Raw genomic sequence first — 23,509 nt, 5'->3', positions numbered from 1 at the left:
GTTACGGTTAGGGACAGTATTAGGATTCCCTTTAGGGTTAGCGTTATGTTTAGGGCTAGGATTTGGAGTAGGTGTAAGAGACGGTCCGAAGATCCCTCATCTGCCTCACGATCATCGCCGAGAACAGAGACTGAGCACAGGAGTCCTGGCCTGGCTGAGGTGGGATGTCTGCCAAGTGTTGCCTACGGGTGTGCCCGCTGGGAACTGGTACGCATTCCTGAGGAAAATTAGTGCAGGTAACGATGGACTGCACCGTTCTTGCTGCCCAGGCGGGAAGGACTGTGCTGAAGCGGAAAGGAACGACCTGTCCTGCACACCTGTCCTGCACACCTGTCCTGTACACCTGCCCTGCACACCGGTCTTGTGCGTCTGTCCTGTACCTGTTTCCCAAAGCAACGGACTCCACAGCAATGGCTGTAAATTTCCCAACCTCTTGGCCAGTTGCCCCTCGCTTCTGAAAAGGACTATAAAGGGACTTTCTGAAATAACCAAGTCGGAGAGATCTCCCCCACGGAAAGAAGACGAATCTATTGGCGGAAGACCACGAGGACTTCGTCTCATCCGTTGGTAGCTATTGCCCCCCCCCCTCTTTTTCTTCCTCCCTACTTTGTGTTTCTCTCTCTCTCTCCCTTTCTCTCTTCTATTGCATTACTGTGTTGTGGGCACTTAATAAAGGTGCACTGTTTTGATTTAAACTGAAATTTCTTGAGTCCTTTTTACACTCTGAGATTGATAAACGAACCATCACGACTCCCGCTTGCATTAGCGGATCGTGACAGTAGGGTTTGGATTAGTTTTAGGGTTAGGATTAGGGTTAGGATTTTGTTCAGATTAGAGTTAGCATTAGGGTAGGATTAGCTTTAGATTATGTGCAGGGTCGGAGTTAAGTTTTGGTTTAGATTTAGGGTTAAGGGTTAGATGTTAGGGGTCAGGGTTATTATTGGGGTTAGGATTAGTTTTAATGTTAGGATTAGGGTCTGCATTTTTTTAGATTATAGTTAGTGTTAGGGGTAGGATTAGTTTTGAATCAGGTTTAGGGTTATGGTTTAGGGCCAGAGTTTTGTTTAGGTTAGGGTTAGTGTTAGATTGAGGTAATTTTAATGTCAGAGTATTACAGGGTTAGGATTATATTTAGGGGTACGTTTAGGTTTAGGATTAGGCTTTGATTAAAATAACAGTTTAAACATTGGGTTAGTGTTACTTTTAGTGTTAGGGGTATGATTTTGTGTTAGGGTTGGTTTAGGGTTTGGGGTAGGCTTAGGGTTATGCTTTTTCTTAGTCGTAAATTTAGGCTTTTCCTTTCTTTGTAAAGGTCTCAGGTTAGCATTATTTTTGGGGTTACGTTTACGTTTCGATTTAGGTTTGGGGTATATCACGATTATGATTAGATTCGGATTAGGGTAGGGGTTAGGGGTTAGGGTTAGAATTAGTTTTAGGTTTAGGGTTAGGATTAGGGTTGGGAGTTTGGTTAGATTAGAGTTAGTGTTACGGGTAGCATTAGTCTTAGATTAGGTTTAGGGTTATGGTTTAGGGCCAGGGTTTGGTTTAGGTTAGGGTTAGGATTAGATTTGGGTAATGTTAGGGTCAGAGTTAGGGTTAGGATTAGGATTTTGGATAGATTACATTTAGAGTTAGCGTAAGGGGTTGGATTAAGTTTAGATTAGGTGTAGGGTTATGGTTAGGGTCAGGGTTTCTTTTAGGTTTGGGTTAGGGTTAGATTAGGGTAATGTTAGGGTCAGAGTTAGGGTTAGAGTTAGGTTGATGGCTAGGATTAGGATTAGGGTTAGATTTAATTTTAGGGTTAGGGTTAGGATTTTGTTCAGATTAGAGTTAGTGTTGGGGTTGGATCAGCTTTAGACTGGGTGTAGGGTTGGGGTAGGTTTTGTTTTAGGTTAGGTGTAGGGTTGGGTTTAGGGTTACATTTATCTTTAGGGTTAGTGGTTAGAGGTTATGGTTAGGGATAGGGTTAGGATTCGCTTTAGGTTCAGGGATATGTTTAGGGCTAGGATTAGGAATGGGTTTTGGATTAGATTTTGGGTTAGGATTAGGGTAAGGATTTTGTTCAGATTAGCATTATCATTAGGTTAGGATTATCTTTAGATTAGGTGTAGGGTTGGAGTTAGGGTTTGGTTTAGATTTAGGGTTAAGGGTTAGATGTTAGGGGTCAGGGTTATTATTGGGGTTAGGATTAGTTTTAATGTTAGGATTAGGGTCTGCATTTTTTTAGATTATAGTTAGTGTTAGGGGTAGGATTAGTTTTGAATCAGGTTTAGGTTTATGGTTTAGGGCCAGAGTTTTGTTTAGGTTAGGGTTAGTGTTAGATTAAGGTAATTTTAATGTCAGAATATTACAGGGTTAGGATTATGGTTAGGGGTTCGTTTACGTTCAGGATTAGGCTTTGATTAAAATAACGGTTTAGGCCTTGGGTTAGTGTTAGTTTTAGTGTTAGGGATATGATTTTGTGTTAGGGTTGGTTTAGGGTATGGGGTAGGCTTAGGTTTATGCGTTTTCTTCATCTTTAACTTAGGCTTTGCCTTTCTTTGTAAAGGTTTAAGGTTAGCCTTGTTTTTCGGGTTACGTTTAGGTTTCGATTTCGGTTTAGGGTATATCACAATTATGATTAGATTCAGATTAGGGTTAGGGTAGGCTTAGGGGTAAGAATTTCGAGATTAGTGGTTCAGGTTAGGATTAGTTTTAGGGCTAGGTTTTGGTTAGATTAGATTTAGCATTAGGGTTAGGATTAATTTTAGATTAGGTTTAGGGTTATGGTGTAGGGCCAGGGTTTGGTTTAGGTTAGGGCTAGGGCTTGATTAGGGTACTGTTAGGGTCAGAGTTAGGGTTAGGAGAAGGGTTAGGATTTTGTTTAGATTACAGTTAGCATTAGGGGTAGGATTAATTTTAGATTAGCTTTAGGGTTGTGGTGAAGGGTGAGGGTTTGGTTTCGGTTAGGGTTAGATTAGGGTTATGTTAGGGTCAGAGTTTGGGTTAGCGTTAGGTTTAGGGCTAGGATTAGGAATAGGGTCTGGATTACTTTTAGGGTTAGGATTAGGGTTAGGATTTTGTTCAGATTAGCATTAGCATTAGGGTAGGATTACCTTTAAAATAGGTGTAGGGTTGGATTTAGGGTTTGGTTTAGATTTAGGGTTAGGATTAGGGGTTAAATGTTACGGGTTAGGATTAGGATCAGGTTTAGCATTAGTTTTAGTGTTGGAGTTAGGAGTAGGGTTAGGATTTTTTTTAGATTATAGTTAGCGTTAGGGGTAGGAGAAGTTTGGGTTAGGGTTAGGGCCAGGGTTAGCTTTAGGGTTAGGTTTCAGGTTTGGGTTATGTTTAGGGCTAGGATTAGGAATAGGGTTTGGATTAGTTTTAGGGTTAGGATTAGGGTTAGGATTTTGTTCAGATTAGCGTTAGCATTAGGGTAGGATTAGCTTTAGATTAGGTGTAGGGTTGTGCTAGTTTGAAAATAAACCAGTGGGAGGCACCAAGTAAGAATAACAATTTAATGGAAATTAAAGGAAAGGAAAAGAAAGTAAAAGAAAACACTGACAGAGTCAAGATACAACCTGAGGCCCTGTCAGGCAGGGTGGTGGTAGCAGTCCTCTGAAGTGGTGATCCTGTGGTAGAAGGGGTCTGCTCTTCCTCAGAAAGTCCAGTGGTGGCTGTGTAGCTTCTGTCCTCTGGAAATCCAGTGGGAAGAGTGTCTCTGGTGTTCAGAGTCCCAGATTATATGCACGATGGGATGCTTGGTTCCTCCCTCTGGGTGGAGCATCTCACAATGGGGTAATGAGTCATGAGGCCAAGTGTTGATTAGGCTCATTAACAGAAGATAGTCCGGAGGGAGTTATCTCTGAGTCATGCAGCAGGACAATGATGGGCCATTAACAGAAAAATAGTCTGGGGGGAGGAGGCAAGGAAACACTGCCCCACCTGATTTCCACTGCTCATGAGGATGGTAATAGAATACACCTCAACCCAGGACATTATCCACCCCTTATTCTATTACCATCTACATCATCCCAAAACAATACCTTCTTAAACTCTAAACACACATACATATATATATACACACATATACATACCTACATACACACATATACAATGAAACCCTACACACCATCCTCACCTAAGATTAGGTCTCCCTGTGGTACACAATGGGTTTCCCCATCTTTCTGCATTACCCACCAAGTGCAACCAGGTCCTTGAGCAAAGACAATCCCACGGATGGGTTTGCCTTTGCATGAGGTGGGATTAATCCAAACAGTCTTTCCTAAAATGCCTCTCAGGTATACCACAGGGACTCTATCTCCATCCACTGTGTGCAAGGGTTCAGACTCGGCAGGACCAGCTCGATTGATGGACTCTCGGGTATTGACCATCCAGGTGGCCTTCGCTAAGTTCACTTCCCAATTTTTGAAGGTTCCCCCACCAAGTGCCTTTAGGGTGGTTTTAAGTAGTCCATTGCAGCGTTCAACTTTTCCGGCAGCTGGTGCATGATAAGGAATGTGATATATCCATTCGATACCGTGTTCTCTGGCCCAGGTGTTGATGAGGCTGTTCTTAAAATGAGTCCCGTTGTCTGACTCGATCCTGTCAGGGGTGCCATGTCTCCACAGGACTTGCTTTTCCAGGCCCAAGATGGTGTTCCAGGCTGTAGCATGAGGCACAGGGTAGGTCTCCAGCCATCCAGTGGTTGCTTCAACCATGGTCAACACGTAGCGCTTGCCTTGGCGGGTTTGGGGAAGGGTGATGTAATCAACTTGCCAGGCTTCCCCATACCTGTACTTTGACCATCGTCCACCGTACCACAGAGGCTTCACCCGCTTGGCCTGTTTGATTGCAGCACAAGTCTCACAACTGTGGATGACCTGTGAAATGCTGTCCATGGTAAGGTCCACCCCTTGGTCACGGGCCCATCGGTATGTTGCATGTTGCTCCCTTCTGGTGAATACGTTCCTGAGGTCCCCTCAAGAGGATCGGTCACATTATCATTCCTATACCGCCTGGAGTTCTGTGTGCGAGAGACCGGAGCAACGTTGACTCTAGATGCACTTCTTGTGGTAGTTGTCCCTCTTTTTAGTTCATGTACCCTGGCTGCTAAGGAGGAGGTGGGTTTTCCATGCCACTTACTCATGTCTTCTCCATGTTCCTGAAGGAAAAACCAGAGATTACCTCGTGGGGTGTATCCTCTGTCCCTGGTTGGGGGATGCCGGCTCCTAATGGCAGAGACTCTTGTTGGTTCTGGCGAGATCTGGTAAATCTCTTCCTTAAGTTCCTTTTTCAGTTTCTGATGGCCTTCTTCAATCAAGCCCCGGACTTGCTCAGCCAGCCTTGTTTCCACCGATGAGACATGGGTGCGAAACGGGGCTGTGACGGTGTCCTCGTAAATCCTCAGCTTGTTCACCAAGACGCCCACCCTGTCCTCGCCTTCCCTCCATTGCAGCGTTGCCAGGTAACGGGAGTATATCTCTGGTCCAAGGCGTGCGAACCTCAACCACATCTGTGACGTGCACTGGACACCATCTGGGCTCTTAGGAAATCTCTCGTCTTCTGAGAAAATGATCTCCAGCACAGCCAATTCCCTCAGGCACTGGATACCTTGTTCCATTGTGCTCCATTTCCCTTGGTGCACCTGGAGGTCTTCTTTACAAAGGTACCTGTCCCTTACACTTGTAAGCAGTCGCCGCCAGAGGCTGAGAGTTTCTTGGGTTCTCCCGATCCCCTGGTCGATGACCACATCCCGGGACAGAGATCCCAGCTGCCTGGCCTCACTTCCGTCCAGAATGGTGTCATTCGCTGCAGCGTCCCAGATGCAAAGCAGCCAGGTCAGGATGGACTCATTCGTCTGGCGCATGAATTCCCTCCGCAGGTCACGCAGCTCACCCAGGGATAGTGACCGAGTGATGATCTCTGGCTCTGCCTCTTCTGCTGGGTGCGAAGGTCCTGCTGCATCCTCGTCAGTCACTATGTGGACTGACTTGCTTTTTGATTTCTTCTTCTGGACGGGGGCAACTGCAATCGGTTTGGGCTGTTCTGGTTCAGTGACAGTTTGTGTGGAGATGCTTACAGCTCCTTTGGTTTTTTCCTCCCCTGTGTCAGTCTGCGTAGACATGGACGCTGTGGTCTTGGGTCTGGGTTCTTTCTCCTCTGTGACAGTCTGAGTAGAGATGGATGCTGTCACTACACTTTTGGTTCCTTTCTTCTTTGCGACAATCGGTGTAGACATTGTGCTTGTTGCTCGGCTCCTTTTTTCCCTCTCATCCTGAGGATGCTGTGCCATAGCTCTGATCCTAAGCATGGTGTACACAGTGCAGGTCATGGAGAAAAAAGAGAAAAGAACTGACAAGAAGATTATGCCATCCTTAACATCCACAGGGAACTCAATATAGGGTCAGAGTTAGGGTAGCGTTAGGTCTACAGCTAGGATTAGGATTAGGGTTTAGTTTTAGGTTTAGGGTTAGAATTTTCTTCAGATTAGAGTTAGCGTAGGGTAGGATTAGCTTTAGATTGGGTGTAGGTTTGGGGTAGGATTCATTATAGATTAGGGGTAGGTTTGGAGTTAGGGTTACGTTTTATGTTTTGGGTTAGGAGTTAGGATTAGGGTTAGGATTTTGTTCAGATTAGCATTAGGGTAGGATTAGCTTTAAAATAGGTGTAGGGTTGGGTTTAGGGTTTGGTTTAGAGTAGGGTTAGGATTAGGATTTCAATGTTAGGGGTTAGGATTAGGTTTAGGATTAGTTTTAGTGTATGAGTTAGGAGTAGGGTTGGGATTTTTTTTAGATTATAGTTAGCATTAGGGGTAGGATTAGTTTTAGATTAGGTTTAGGATTATGGTTTAGGGCCAGGGTTTGGTTTAGGTTAGGGTTAGTGTTAGATTAAGGTAATTTTAATGTCAGAGTATTACAGGGTTGGGATTATATTTAGGGTTACATTTATGTTTAGGATTAGGCTTTGATTAAAATAACGGTTTAGGCCTTGGGTTAGTGTTAGTTTTAGTGTTAGAGATAAGATTTTGTGTTAGGGTTGGTTTAGGGTTTGGGGTAGGTTTAGGATTATGGTTAGGGTTAGAATTTAGGATTTTGGGGTTCGAGTAGGGTTAGGGTTAGGATTAGAATTAGGGTTAGGTTCTGTTTTAGGGTTAGGGTCAGGGTTAGGGTTAGGATTTTCTTCAGATTAGAGTTAGCATTGCGGTAGGATTAGCTTTAGACTAGGTGTAGGGTTGGGGTAGGATTCGTTTTAGATTAGGTGTAGGGTTAGGGTTAATGTTAAGAGTAGGGTTAGGAGTACGGTTAGGGTTAGGGTTAGGTTTAGGGTTAGGATTAGGGTTATAATTCATTTTAGGATTAGGGTTAGGAGTAGGGTTTTGATTTTGGTTACATTAGAGTGAGTGTTAGGGTTAGCATTAGTCTTAGATTTGGTTTAGGGTTTCGGTTTAGGGTAGGGGTTTGGTTTAGGTTTTGGTTATGGTTAGATTAGGGTAATGTTAGGGTCTTAGTTAGATTTAGGGATAGGGTTAGGCCTAAGGTTTATGTTAGTTTTAGGATTTGGGATAATATTTTTTGTTAGGGTTGTTTTAGGGTTTTGGGTAAGGTTAGGATTATGCTTTTTCTTAGTCGTAAATTTAGGTTTTGCCTTTCTCTGTAAAGGTTTAAGGTTAGCCTTATTTTTGGGGTTACGTTTAGGTTTCGATTTAGGTTTAGGGTATATCATGATTATGATTGGATTCGGATTAGGGTAGGGTTAGGGGTCAGGGGTTATGGGTTAGGATTAGAATTAGTTTTCGGGTTAGGATTTCGGGTTAGGGTTTTGGTTAGATTAGATTTAGTGTTAGAGGTAACATTAGTCTTAGATTTGCTTTAGGGTTATGGTGTAGGACCAGGTTTTGGTTTAGGTTCGGGTTAGGGACAATGATGGGCCATTAACAGCAAGATAGTCTGGGGGGAGGAGGCAAGGAAACACTGCCCCACCTGATTTCAACGGCTCATGAGGATGGTAATAGAATACACCTCAACCCAGGACACCTTTCTTTGTAAAGGTTTAAGGTTAGCCTTAGTTTTTGGGGTTACATTTAGGTTTCGATTTAGGGTTAGGATAAATCATGATTACGATTAGATTAGGATTAGGGTTACGGTTAGGGGTTATGGGTTAGGGTTAGGATTTTCATTAGATTAGAGTTAGCGTTAGGGTTAGGATTAGTTTTAAATTAGGTATAGGGTTATTGTTTAGGGCCAGGGTTTGGTTTAGGTTAGGGTTAGGGTTAGATTAGGGTAATGTTACGGTCTGAGTTAGATTTGTGGTTTCTTTTATGGTTGGGGTTAGAGCAGGGTTTATGTTATGATTAGGGCTAGGCTTAGTGTTTTGGCTAGATTGGGATTACGGTTAGGTTTATCCTTTTGGTTAGGGTTAGATTAGGGTTACAGTTAGTTTTAGGATTTGGGTTAAGTTTTTGTTTAGGATTAGGATTTGATTAAGTTGTTTAGGCCTTGGGTTAGTGTTAGTTTTAGGGTTAGGGATAAGATTTTTTTTAGTGTTGGTTTAGGGTTTGGGGTAGGGTTAGGATTATGCTTTTTCATAATCCTATATTTAGGCTTTGCCTTTCTTTGTAAAGGTTGAAGATTAGCGTTATTTTTTGGGGTTATGTATATATTTCGATTTAGGTTTAGGGTAGATCATTATTACGATTAGATTTAGATTAGGGTTAGGGCTTAGAGTTTAGTGGTAAGGGGTAGGGGTTAGGGTTAGGATTATTTTTAGGGTTAGGGATTACGGGTTAGGTTTAGGGTAACAGCTACAATGAGCATTAGGGTTAGGATTAGTTTTAGTGTTAGGTTTAGGATCAGGTTTAGGATTTTGGTTAGATTAGAGTTAGTGTTAGGGGTAGGATTAGTCTTAGATTAGGTTAAGGGTTGTGCTTCACTACTAGGGTTTGTTTTCGGTTAGGGTTAGATAAGGGTAATGTTATGGTCAGAGTTAGGGTTAGGTTTATGATTAGTTTTAGGGTTACGATTAGGATTATGGTTAGGATTTTGGTTAGATTAGGGTCAGTGTTAGGGGTAGGATTAGTTTTAGATTAGGAGTAGGGTTATGGTTTAGGGTCAGGGCTTGGTTTAGGTCTGGGTTACGGTTAGATTAGAGTAATGTTAGGATCAGTGTTAGAGTTAGGGTTAAGGTTAGGGTTAGGTTTCGGGCTAGGATTAGGATTTGGGTTAGGATTATTTTCGTTATGTGTTAGAATTAGGGATAGGATTTTTGTTAGTTTAGAGTTGACGTTTGGGGTAGGATTAATATTAGATTAGGTTTAGGGTTATGGTTTAGGGGCACAGTTCGGTTTAGGTTAGGGTTATATTTAGATTAGGGTAATGGTAGAGTCTGAGTTAGATTTACGGTTTGTTTAATGGTTAGGGTTAGAGCAGGGTTAGTATTATGTTTAGGGCTAGGCTCAGTTTTTTAGCTAGATTAGGATTACGGTTAGGTTTACCGTTTTGGTTAAGGTTAGATTAGGGTTAGGGCTAGTTTTACGATTAGAGTTAAATTCCTATTTCGGATTAGGCTTTGAGTAAGGTATTAGGTTATGTCTACTTTTAGTGTTAGTTTTTGGGTTAGGGAGAAGATTTTGTGTTAGGGTTGGTTTAGGGTTTGGGGTAGGCTTAGGGTTATGCTTTTTCTTAGTCTTAAATTTAGGCTTTGCCTTTCTTTGTGAAGGTTTAAGGTTAGCCTTATTTTTTGGGGTTACGTTTAGGTTTCGATTTAGGTTTAGGGTAGACCCTGATTATGATTAGATTCGGATTACTCTGAAGGTCAGGTTTAGGGTTCAGATTTGAGGTTAGGGTTCTTGTTAGGATTAGGGTTATGGTTTTTATTTGGGGTTAGGATTAGCGCTAGGATTAGGTTTCGGGCTAGGGCTAGTGGTAGATTTTCTCTCCAAAGTGAACGTCTCTTTTGAATGGCCTGTCAGAGCAGCCTCACTCTCTCTCATGACACATTAGTCATGAGACTTGCCTAGATTTGCCATCCAAGGTAAATTCATAGAATTCACAGGTGTTTTCTTAAATTCATGCAAGACCCAAAGAGAAATAATGCCATTGACCATAATTTCATACAGCACACAAGAAGAGACCCTCCAGGTGGTCTCTTCATTTTTTCTTAAAATGAAACAGAAAACCACTCACAGCTTCAGAAATTAAACTGCAGTGGTTTAAAGGACTTTAAAAATCAATGTAAGCTTCCATTTGCTTTTCCAGGGATTCTGGATCAGGGTCTTCATAAGCAGAAAAACAAAACTACAGGGTGAATGTAGGGGGCACCCAACCAGAACAGGGATTTGCTTTCATTAATCTGAAGCAAATATCTATGTAGTTAATACTAAAGCAAACAGCCTCCTGCTTTCCATGCACAGGCCAGCATGCTGGAGATGATCTTCAGTCTGAGATGACATAACTCAAGTGTGGTTTAAAATTTCCATTAAAACCCTCAGACCAAATATCAACATGGGGCTTTGTTACCAAAGCAACTCAAGGTGCTGCAATGCTTCTGTGTGGGACCAGAAGAAGAAACTGCAGCATTAAATAGAGGTTGTGAATTTCTGTCTCAGAAATGTCCTATTTCAAAAGCCACGTGTTCTCAACTCTGTTTGGTCTCAAAGGCAGTACTGTATTTGACATCAGGGCTATTAGAGCTCAAACTATGGTGTTACCTGCTGGGAAAAGGTGATGTTTTCTTTCCCATTTGCTCCCAGGGTCTCTATTCAGTCTTTTTAGGCCTGGACTTTACAGTAACATTAAACACAGCACTTAAATATGTCACTGTCTTAAGCTACAACTATAGTATAAATCTCATGATCTACTAGTACATCAGGGGTGTAGCATTTCTAGCATAGACTAGTATTAGAGAAAATCTAAATTATCATCTGTCTCGAACCCCTGAAGAGAAAACAATAAAAAATAATTTTATTATACCGTAATGACAAGAATAATACTTCATCTGGGAGAAGATGTCTTCTGACTTCTCATTAATTCTTTTTTAAAGCCTGTTGAAATGTAAGAGCTCTGCAAAGTTTCATTCATTTTGTTTGTGCGGTGTAAAGTTTTCTTTATAGCAAAAATACAGAAGATTTATCACTGCAAGGAGTCCACTTCCCTCACTCTCTTGCAATACTAAAAGTGCATTTGCAATTCTGATCTTGTGGGACAATAGTAAACTCGATGCCCTTTTTTTTGCAGCCACTAGAGTAGCATCTCCACGCTGAATGGAATATTTGTCCCACACTAGGAACTCTGCTCTGGATGGGAAAAAAAATAATTGATGCATTCAAATCTGCTGGAAGTGGACTTAGAAAAACACTTGGAGCAAAATTCAGAACCAAAACAAGTAATGATTTGTAATATGCCCCAATAGGTTAACTAGATCCTGGGACCTCTGTACATCTTCCTGTTGTAAATATACTACTCCTCAGTGTCCTTTTGGCACACAGACAACCCACTCCAGGGGTCTCACTGAGATGGACCAAACCCCAGCAGCCTCATCATCTCCACCTTAGGGTGGTCTGAGCACAGAACTGCTGAGAAGACAAACACGCTACCATAAAAGAGGAAGGTGGAACAGCCATAGATTAGTTCAAAGAAGATAGCCACAGCTGCAAAGTTGAAGAGCTTAAGGACGTTGCGCTGCAGGTCCTGCTGCTGCTCTTGCACCAGCCACAGGTTGCCTCAAGCGAGCATCTAAATGGTTGTCTCCCAGAGCTTTGCCTGTGTAGCTACATAGCCTCTGATGATACAAGGCCTTTACAGGACATTACCTGACTGAAGCAGAGTCCTGCCTGTTGGAAGGACTGCAGGACTCTCAGAGTATCTGGGAACAGAAACAAGTTCCTATGATGCCTTAGGGTTTAACTTTTATATTTTTCAGCTCCTGTACTGCCTAGTGTGTAACTCTGAAGTTTTGTGCAGCCTGTTAGCTGCTGTTATGCTGGTTAGACATAACAAACCTCCCTGGGTTTGCTCTTCAAGGACATCTCGATTGTCCCAGGCCCCAGACTGTATAAATTAAAGCCTTTGAGAGGAGGGGTAAACCTGGGGTAATTACATATTTAACTGAAATTATAATTGGAGAATTAACCCTGATATGCAAATGGACCAAACTTATAAAAGTGTGAAGAACCCATGACCCGGGGTCCATCTTGGGTGCAGCGTTTTGACTGCCCAGGATGTACCTTTGAAGGCCCTTCAAATAAATACCTACTTTTACTCTCTTAACTCTTGCCTAGCCTCTGTTTTTAGGTAGCCACTCCCAGGCATCACCTACGAAAACTCTGAAAAACACTGAAGTTATTTTCTACTAGACCCTCAGGATGGAAACTCCTGCTTCTTATCATAGTCTCTAACTGTGCTCTTAGGAAGGAAGGCTGGCAAAGGGAAAAGAAGGGAGGAAGGAACAGCTTCCACCGTTTGGATTGCAGCAGCAAAGAAGCCTGAAGGTGCCAGAGGTGTAACAGATGATATTTTATTCCACAAAAGCTCTGACATGGCACCTACTAATAAGGTGAGAAACATTCCTCTGAATCTACCAGCAGCTTTGGTTGGGGTTCTTGCAGCAAGCCCTCCATTTCACAGGTAGAAACCGTCTTTCCACGCTCATAGTTTTTCTGGCACTCATAACAAGCATGTCCTTTCCAAATCATCTGGCCTGTCAGATGCTGATGGAGGGACATCTGTACCAATCTCTCTCTTTCTTTAAAGACCAAAGAGATCTTCTTTAAAAATGCTAAAGAAACAGACTTGAGAACACTACAGTTTTTGCAGTTAAACAATAAAATCCATCCATCATGGGTCCTTGTGAGTAGGGTATAAATACACTTGGATGCTGCAGATCCCATTTGTCATGCAGTTCTGTAACTTTGGTCAGACAAAAAGTTCAAGGTACTGAGAGAAATATTTGTAGTTTATGAGGGGATAAACTCATAAATCGGACTTTGTTTCCTCCTAATAGAGATTATATATATGTAAAGTACTCCCACACATTGCAGATCAGTTTTCAGACTACCATCCTCACAGGAGTCTACTATTTTTTGCCTTCCGTTTCTTTGGAAACAAACCAACCAACCAACTACGAATTACTTATGTTTGGATGTTTTCATTCATGATCATACTGCTACTGAGAAGCAAGCAGGACAACTATAAACACTGTTGTGAACTTTATTGAATCTGATTAACTGTCTGGTTTGGGCTCAATTTAAATTAGTCAAGACTAAAAGTCCCCTGTCATCTTTTCCCTGCTCCATGCACAAACAAGATCTTCACACAATTCAGAAACTGTGCTAGGTCTGAAGACAAATACCAGAGCTGCCTGTCAGCTCCTTCACCAGCCAGTCAGCCCAGACAGCTAATTCACAATCTCCCTTCCCTTGTCTCTCTGACATTGCTCAGTTGTGCTTTCAACATTGTCAGAACACATTTCAACCAACGTGAAGATCCAGCAGGAACTGGGCGCCCTTGCAAGGGTGTGGAAGTTCCTGCCTTCAAAGGGGCACAGGAGAGGGGAGCAGAAGCTCTGCCAGCACAGCAGACCCCGAGTGATGAGGGCAAAGGGAGGCAGGGGTGGCAGCAGTGGGGCTTGGGACCCCTTGGTTTTCAGCACCCACCAGGGTACAGACCCCTCCAAGGGCACATGCCCTGAACTGCTGATGTGCACCCAGGCAGCCTCATCCCAAGCTGGGAGCATGGCTGTGCAAGGCTGTTTTACCAAAAGGGCTGGCATATATAAACTATTAGAATCTGCACATGGCTGAAAGCAGGAGGGGTCAAACTCAATACTCCAAATAGCATTTATTATAAACTTCTGTAATTTTTCCTCTTTGTATGGCCATCTCAGAATTTTCCCTTTACAAACTTAGTAGCTGTATGACTGTTTTCAAAATTAAATTATATTAGCTAATTATTCAATTTATTTAATTACAATTGAATTCCCACCTTATAAGATGAATCACTAGAATCAGTCAGTAATGCACCTGCTGACTGGATAACCACTTCCATTTTGTTTTTTTGTTTTTCAACTATTTTTAATAACTAATTTTTAAGACTGTCAACTCTGTCGGTAAAATCTCACAGAGCTTTTCAGCTTTGAAATACTTTTAATACACTGCAATTCTCCCAACAATCTGAAAAACAACAGAAAGTCCCATTATGATCCAAAAGAATCAAAAGAATGCTGCACTTTGAAATGAGAGTCACATTTTGGATTTCTTTTTCATACCCAGTTAACTTTATATACAGCTACAGCATAATGTGATAGTAAATTTATACCCCTCCATTGTCACCTGTTCAAAATGCATTGGAATATTCAGTGGGGGTTTTTTTCAGTTTTTAAAGTCTCCATCAGAGCCTGGGTGAGAACTGGAATAAATAAGCAGCCACATTTTCCCATACTGGAAAAGTTCCAGAAAGGAAAGGGCTCTTGACTAAGCTAAAGGAGTTTTCAAGACGCTTTCTATTTCCATACTCATTCTTTTGTATGCTAGGTTGCCTGCCATTATGTTTATGTAATTCTGACAGTGTTCTTAATGACACACTAACAGATTGTAAAACACGCTGCTGGCATTTACTTGTTTTTTTATATTTTTAAAACAATGTCCTTCATGTAACAGTAGTTAAGCGCGGCAGAAGGACATCATTAGAGCCATGGTTAAACTGTAATTTACACCATTAGGAAGGCAGGAGCAATTTTTATTGCCTGGCAATTTTCTTGCTGAAATATTTGGACCATATGGCTCAATTTGTGTAATAACCTTAATTTCAGCACCCTTCAGGTCTGCCTCCATCTCCTACGGAATGGTAAAATGCGGTTTAGCAGAAAAGGCAACTGTCTATACTTAGAGAGTTGAGATTAATAACATGTCACGTCCTGTTTTTGGTGAAGGAATTCGAACAGCAGCCAGATGGTATCTCTACAAATAACTGTCAGGGGTCTTGATCTAATCAATACAATGTATTAATACATCTCCCTTCGCTGCTTCTCGAGGGGCTAGCGTGCAACATCTGGAAAGATTGGGGGGACCGCCAAGTAGAAAGCTGATCCTTTTCAGAATCAAACTGAGCCCAATTAATTTTTCATGTATACTTGATAACTGTTTCATAATGAGCTATGCGTCTTGACGGAGTTAGGGTTGGCGGCATGAGCGGCTTGTGCTTCCTATCCCCATTCAGTCCACTTACAGAAACCAACCCATTAATCAAACTATCTGGCATAAAACTGAAATCTCAGCTCAGCAAGAGATCAATAACCATCCTTAAAAAAACAAAACAAAACAACACAACCAGAGCAATAACAAAGACCCCACCACAGAAAAGGGCTTTAGTGGGCAGAAGTATCCAGGCATGACATTAGTAATTTAAGAAAAACCAAAACTCAAAGCCCTACTCACCTGACAGGCACCTAAAACACAGAATTTAATATTAGCTTCCTGTCAAAAAGTAACATTTAAGTCCATTAAAAATACACTGCCATTCTGCTTTCTAGATACAGAGGCCATCTGGCCCCTATTCACCATAATTGCTGTTACAGTCTCAAAAATAATATTTATATAATGCTGTAAATTAACAGACGGACACCCATTCCCACTCCCAAAGAGCTTTCTGATGGTAAACTCATCTTTTAGCACCATGCAGATATTAGGGTCTTGCTCCCTAAAGAAAGAGGGGGCAAGATCATAGCAAGATTATACATGCATTCCAGGGCTTTTTGTAGAATCTGAAAAGAGGAGAGAGAGAGGTCACTCGGCAGGCAGAAAACGGGAAACTGCGACAAGCATAGGGGGGATGAGTCTGAATGAGGCTGTGAAGCTGAGTGATGGGAATGGATTCAAAAGGGAGCAGTAAAGAGAAAGGACAGGAGGTCAGCTGAGAATACTAAACTTATCTTGCATAGGACACCCCATGGCTGTTTGATGAGAATGACTTTGGTGACTGTAGACCTGGATTAGATTCAAATGGAGTCCCCAGTGGTATGAGGCTCTGTGTTATACTAGCAATTCCCATGAGTCCTATGGCTTGCTTTTGCTGCCTTTTTTTTCACTAAAAAAAAAGAAAAAAAGGTAGGATTCTCTGTTTATTAAAATTACCCTTTGCTTGCTAAAATTCCCCATGAAATATAAGCATGTGACATAACACTTCTCAGCCAATTTGAATTAAAGACCTTATCTGTGGAGGGAAGTGGGGCTGGAGAGTAGGATGGAGGCTGGAGAGTGGCCTTTCTAATTATCAGCTGAAGAATTCCTGTATCTGTAACTGCTGGGCATGACCCTGGGGATTTTAGGAAGCTGCCCTATGACTTCACCAACAAAGAGCGTTATCTTGGAGTTGCCTGATACATCCACTTAAGAATGTTGGCTAAATGTGAATTAAAATCTAGTCAAATCCAATTAAGCATTTTTAAACAGATATCTAATTTGAAAAGCAGCTGTACGTATTATCCAACAAATTTCTGCCTCCTCCTTCTTCATTTTTATTTTCTACTTATATATGAAAAAGCATCTGTAGCTTGCTAAAACATTGTTTTTTAAAGCTGATTTAGTGCAGTCACGTAACACGGCACAAAGGGAAGAACGTCCCCATATTAAATCTTCCTAACAAATTATACTTAATAAGATGAAGGTTTGTGGGGATTTCTGTTTTGCTTATTTTGTTTTTACAAATTAGAAAACATTCTGTCAGTGGTGTTTTTCTACACTGCCTGGTTAGCTTGATCTTAGTCTCACAACTGGAATGCAAATACAGAAAAAATCACAGCAAAAAGCATAAATACAAAGCATATATAAAAACATACCTAGAGAAAGAGCATACGGAACATTTATGCAATCTCATTTTAGCCATCAGCCTTTAGGCGTTGTCAGGTGGTCACCTATTCTCTCATGGCTGCAGGTGCACACACACAGATGATTACCACTTCCAGAGTGCTGCCCACCACCATCTTTCTGTCAAAGGGTACCATCTTTTAAACCTGTCAAACTGCATAATTCCATTGTGTGGGTTAAGAAAGCCGATTAGTCAGTGTAAAATCAACCACCTTTTTGACTGACACTTATCACTAGTGGCACACAAGTGCACCACAGGAAAGCAGTCTCGTATGAACAGCTGCAGCCCAAGGATGGTAAATGTCCATGCCTTAGATGTTCTTGATGTTTCATGGTCCATAGAGGATATTCATGCCCTTAACTAGGGTAGATGTTTGAAGTCAGACATTATGAATATCTCTCAAAAGACCTAATTCTGCATGTATTTCACTCATCAAAAAAAGACTACACAATGGGTGAAAAATGGACCTTGCACAAGGAGAAGCCCAAGGATAAAATACACCAGATTTTTCCAAACAGATGACTAATTTACTTGCAGAAGAAACTACCTATTGATCCAGGCACTCTGGCCTAGTCAATCTAGAGTGTGGTTAGGCATGGTGAGATATAACTCTATCAGTGTTTTTACTTCTGTCTGGTCCAAAAATTTATTGAAAGACAAAATTATGTCAGCTTCGTGTTGCACACAGAATTAGGGAGAAAACATTAAAGAAAAAAAGTGAAATAAATGTCTTTGCTGTAACCTTAACTAATTCAAATCACCAGTTGTCTGATAACATATTAAGACCTCACAGACACCAGACAAACCTTTCCTTCCTAACTCACAAGGATTCTTTCCTTTCTGGCAGAGTTCCAGCAGGGTCTAAAGCTATGTTTCTGGGGCTGCCGGAAACATCCAGGAGACAGTGAAGTGGCCTTGTTTAGGGCAAGGATGGTATAAATAGAAGAGCTGAAGCCTCTCTCTTTCTCTCTCACCATTCCCCTCTGGTTCTATTACCACAGTACTTCAAAATCATCAAAGTTGTGCAACAATCCATTTCATCCTTTCTACTCTAATTAGGCAATTCTACATGTCTGTCTTGATAGGAGGGGCTTACTGAAGCACTTAATCAGTTTCTGGAGGGGCATCATAGTGCCAATCCAAATGCTTATTTAAACAGAGCTGTAGTGCCAAATCCAGCATATTCTGCAGCAGTGTGGAAACAACAGAATCTGTGAGACACAGATTGCCTCACACACTTTTTTTGAGCAGCCTTCAATGTGAAGCAGCACTTGTCCTGTATTCATCCTGTGTAAGCTTAACAGGTCTAGAGATTAAAACATGGAAAGAATTTTATATTACTGGGCTTTCCTGGAAAATAAAACAATTAGAGCATTCCAGTATGAGCCCTTCGTGAAACTGTGCTAAAATAAGGCTTTGAACCTTAAAAACTGCATGTAAATCAAACGATTCATTTGCAAACCCATCACATACAGCACACACGTGGTAGGTGGGGATCATTTCATAGAAATTAGAAAGCAAATGTCTCTATACATGAGAGGTCACCAGTTGTTGTACGTTAAAATCTTTTCACTGTTAGGCATAATTAAAATACTCTAACAGTGGTTTCAGTAATTTAAACATTGCAGTATTGTTGTAATATTTTTCTAGGCTTCAAGAGTTCACAATTGTTTGGTCCAATCAAATCTGGGAACACCGGAGAAGTTATCACCCATCAAGGTAATTACTTTCAAGTTGAAATAATTACTCCATCAATGTTAATGGTCTTTCAACTTCAATAAAGCACTCACCTGCCGATAATCACAGCTAACCTCTTGCTCTCATGCAATTCCCTCTCTATTTAGCAGGTTATATTACAGCCGTTAGAGTGGTCACTTGTCCTGAACAGCTGCTGAATTTCACTTTGATCGTCTGTGAACCATAAAAAAATTAGTCATCTGTGTATGATTTCCCCTAACCCATAAGCCCTTGCAGAGCTAAGGAGATGATCTTTTGGCTGCATTAGGGCACTGCTGAGCAGCCATCTTGTTTCTGGTGGTGGCTACTTTCCACTGTCTAACAGCAGCACAATAGCCTAATTAACTTTTGCCCTCCACTGCCGTTTACAGCTTTCACTCATTGCTAAGTAGCACATCTTCTGAATTTATGGCACGTGCAGGGATTCCTTCCCTTGCACTCAACCTCTTTTCATAGGCTGCACTCCATTTCCCAGGCATCTGCAATAGGCATGTATCAAAAAGTTTCATTGGTCCCTCTCCTTGGCATATTTTTTTCTTATTCTTGTGGCTACAATCTTCATTACTTCTTCTACAAGAAAGTTGCCATGTACAGCACTGAATACTGCATTTCTGAATAGTCTGTACAAGGAAGTTAATAACTATGTGGTATCTCATCTTTAATGCTGCCACATGTTCGCAGGTCTATATGAGGAAATTGATGTAAAGGATCACACATGCATGCAATAAGTATTTTTAAATGCACTGAATAGAAAGAGACTAACTCTAGATGCATGATTCCAGATATCTGTAAAATCCTGCATAGGAGGCATGCATGTATGACAGTACTGGCCACTCAAGATTACTTCTGATATATTACTTTTGATATGGAGTTTTTCAGCAAGTCAACTAAATATTCTGACTCAGTTTATTTGATGCTTAAATTACTGTCTGCTTATAACAACACAATTACATTAGCCAAAGCCTCATCCTCCTACCAAAGTCTTTATTACTGCTACTCTGCAATGTCTACAGATTTCCCTGTCACAGCACCTGCCAAGAGAAGCTTGGCCAGTGCAGTTATATACCACCTCCCCAAATAATGTAAGGGAAGCCAACATGTGTTCTCAGCTGTTAGCACAGCTGCATCCAAACCAGAGGCTTTGCTGGGGCAATGATAGCAGCTAAGAGATGCGTTAATTTTTTCACCCCAAGCTGGCAGGGTTAATCCAAAAAAAGTCTTTAAGGATAAGTTTGGTCTTTGGTTTGAGAGCCTCACATTGCAAAACACATTGTGAGAAGACCTGTGCACAATTGTGACCTGCACAATCCTGCAGGATTTCCCAGGAAAAAGGGCTAGAATGCTTACACCTATCTCTTGCATCCTCTAACAAGCACATTGCACTTTTATCTACACTTGGCTGAGGTGAGTTTAACACACTGAGACCTTGATTCTACATAATAATAACTGGGGAGCACTGCCCATAGCAGACAGAGTTTTCCTTTTTAACCCTCATCTCTGGATGCTTTTCTTTCTCCAGGCTTATTCTAACAGCTACATATTTTATATTTTTTTACTCATTTTCCTGGCTTTGAATTCTCCTGCTCACAATAAACAACCAAACACTTGATATAATTGTCATGGGAAAAACAGCATTATACACCCACAAAACATCTACCAAGAAATGTCCAAACCTAGCCACAGTTCTACCTCACAGCAACATTTGGAATACAGCAGTTAAAGAGCTGTGATGCTTTGATGACATTTGGCAGGCACTCATTGGCTTTATAATTAAATCAGCTCTGGGGTTTGTGTTCACAAGCTTAAGTTCTAAGTTCACAGGAGTGAGAAGCTTGCTTTGACAATCCAGTCACTTTATGCAGATTTCTGTGAATGAGAACCTACTACCAACCCCTTTCCCTATAAACACGTCTGTCTCATGTTAATGTTGTCAAGACACTAAATATGATTCTTGCTTTAGAGGGTTAAAATGAAGTGCAATTGTGGGAGACACTTGTGCTGCTGTAACCACTCTTGACTTGACTGCTCCGCAAATAAACCAGAATGTCAGTTTAACTCGCTGTCACCTAACATCTGTCACTACACTCCTGGCCAAACAAGCTAAGGAAATGGGTGACACTGCTTTTTAACTATGAAGCATCAAAATGGCTCCTGTGTATGTCACTTGCTTCTAATGGCACAGGACACCCTCCTTTCATTTCAGGGGTAGCAGCTTTTGCTCTGAGAATTGAGTCCTTGTTTTTATCTCCACAGGCAGTGTAAAATTTCAAGGGGTCAGTGACAACCTTAAGGTACCAGACAGCCATACCTTTGACATATTAACTCAAATACATATTAACAGGGATTAAATAGCTGGATTTGGGGAAGGTATAGTGGATAGGTCTGTCAAATTGTTTGAAAACCCAGAAGATGCTTCGCATTTGGCTCTGAAATGGATGGAAACGAAGCTGTCATATTAGAACAGTCTGCAGGGACATTAGGAAAAACTTAATTTGTATCCTACAGTGTCACAAGGATTGTATTTCTCCTCTAAGTTTTGGTCAAGCTTTATGTCCCAGGGCCAGGGTGGGATCAGCCACCATGATTCTAGCACTGTTTTTTTTTTCTGGAATAATCTAATGGGATAAGAATGGAGTGTAACAGATTAAATAAAGGACCAAACTCATTGCTTTCTTAATACTTTAAGTCTTACTTGTAACATGGAAGCCTGAGAGAGAGAATGACTAATGGCATATCCCACGAGGGAGCTCCAATAGAGATGCTTTAGGAGATTAAATGATTTAGCCTAGTACCCATGAAGGCTATATTTTAAAGGGGCAGAAGTTTAATCATTGGAATTCTAGTTCCTTCAATAGAATTACATTTTAATTAAAGTATCTCATTCACAAAGCTAAATTTAAGGGTATATCAGCAATTCCATGATAAAATTCTATTTTTAAGCATTTATAACTTTGAAAGTTGCTGTCCAGGTTTTTGCCGGCTGGGATAATTGACCTAACCTCCTGCAGGTATCTTTGATAACAGGACTCCATGCACTGTATGTCAATAACTTTGATTCAAAGCTTTAGCTGTTCTGCTATATTCAGAAGACGTGGGATTCAGATCTCAGGTCCTTGGTATAAATCAGCAGCAATTCTACTCAGTTAATACAGCTGCAACAGCTTAAAGTGAGTGCAATTGATGGAGGAGATGGAAGAGATGTGCAGAAAGAGTTGTCCCCAAAGGGTAGTAAAGTATTTTAAATAAAAATGGGTAGAAAAAATAAGAATTGATCCATGTTCAAGACAAAGGACAGTAGAAAACCCATGCAAGCTAGCTTTGCTGCAATGCTAGTAGAACAGCTATACGTATGCTGCCAGAATGTCATTTTGATTCAGGATACTGTTTGGGGAAAATAAAGGATTTTGGAGCCAGGAAAATATGAATTCAGTAAATAATAGCTTGTTAATGTAAAAGGTTTTTAATTGATGCTGTTAAAGAAACATGCCATAGCAAGATTATTTAAAAGACCATTTTGGTAGGTTTTATTGCCCACAGTACAACCATCTTGGACATTTTCTGTTGTTGTTGGCATGCTCAGAAGACACTGCAATGCATGACCAGCCAGGTCAATTCTGATGCTCAGCAACACGTTGCATGCTGCTGAAGCAGAGTAGTAGGAGAAGCCCTGGCTTCCCACTGGTTTTTAAATCTTAGGTACATCTTCACAATTATGATGGTGGTTATTTTTCTTAAGTTAAGAGAGCTAAGTACCAAAATGCCACTGAACTTTAGAATCCCAATCTAATTTTTAAAGCCCGGCGTGCTGTGCAATGTGAATGCAATTACTTCCGCAGGCAAAAGTATCCATTATTCCTATAATTCACTTCAGGACCTGTTTTCCTTTTCAGAAAAAGATGTACTACCAACTTAATCCATTTAGGAAGCTAGACACAAAACTGCTCTGTAACCCTATGATCAAGGGTATGTAAGATTATGAAGCTGAAAACTTCTTCCACTGTGTCATGTTGAGATTTGTCGGAGGAAGTTACTTAAAGGTTACTACTGGGTATTCCAGGGAAAGCTTTTTAGAATCCTACTTGAATCATCAAGCAGATACTTTATAATTGGGATGATTAAGAATTTAGGGGATTTCCGGTGTTATTTGATACAAACATGGACTGTGAACATAATTTAGGGAAAATTCTAGGTTCATGAACTTGAGGTGGCACTGCTGAGGAAACCAAACTTTATTACAACCTCCTTAAACTTTTAAAACTTATTTCAAAAGACAACCAAGTACAGCAGCTGTCCTAATATACAACAGTTCAGTCCAACTATCTATAAGCTGTCTTACTATACAAAGACTAGAATGTAATATACAGGGGGAAGGAGCAGTGGTAAATGCACAAAACACAACCACTTCTGTCACTGGTTTACACAATGTTGTTAGACAGTTCACAAAACAATGCCCTTTCCCAAATCTATCCCTTCACATATTGAATAGAAACAGGGAAAGAAAGAGAAGGGAAAGACAGATCAGCAGTGCAAAGGAAAATTCTAATATAAGCACGTGAACTGGAAATAAAAGTAGAACTGCTTTTATTACGGATGAATTATGAGGGGAACATGCAAATGGGTTGCATATATGAACTACGTAATTGCTAATTAATTCATTCACTTTATGATTCCAACTGAAATAAAAAAACAGAGCTCTATACAAGGAGGAGTGATATTGCTGTTCTTTGTACAGGTCCTGTGAAACTAATTTTGTCAGCCAGACAGAAAGCTCAGGACAGTATTTTCAGAGCAAGGCTGACAAACGCATGTGCTTAATTCCTCCAGACATGACACATCCATGCTTTTGAGTAATCTATTTGCCCCTACCAGAAACCCAATATTAACATGAAATGTTTTAGTCTGCATTGGGCCAAACACAAAACTTAAACCAA

The 23,509-nt window shown here is 41.0% G+C and overlaps 1 protein-coding gene across 1 annotated transcript in view; it reads right to left on the bottom strand.

Moving 5' to 3' along the window:
• The window catches only part of USH2A (usherin), a 388,199-nt gene that overhangs the window by 42,827 nt on the left and 321,863 nt on the right, over positions 1 to 23,509 (bottom strand). The gene's annotated exons all lie outside the window — the stretch shown is intronic.

This window comes from Aphelocoma coerulescens, chromosome 3, assembly GCF_041296385.1.
Source record: "Aphelocoma coerulescens isolate FSJ_1873_10779 chromosome 3, UR_Acoe_1.0, whole genome shotgun sequence".
Classification (NCBI taxonomy): Eukaryota; Metazoa; Chordata; class Aves; order Passeriformes; family Corvidae; genus Aphelocoma; species Aphelocoma coerulescens.
This window is presented reverse-complemented; position numbering and strand designations above follow the sequence as displayed.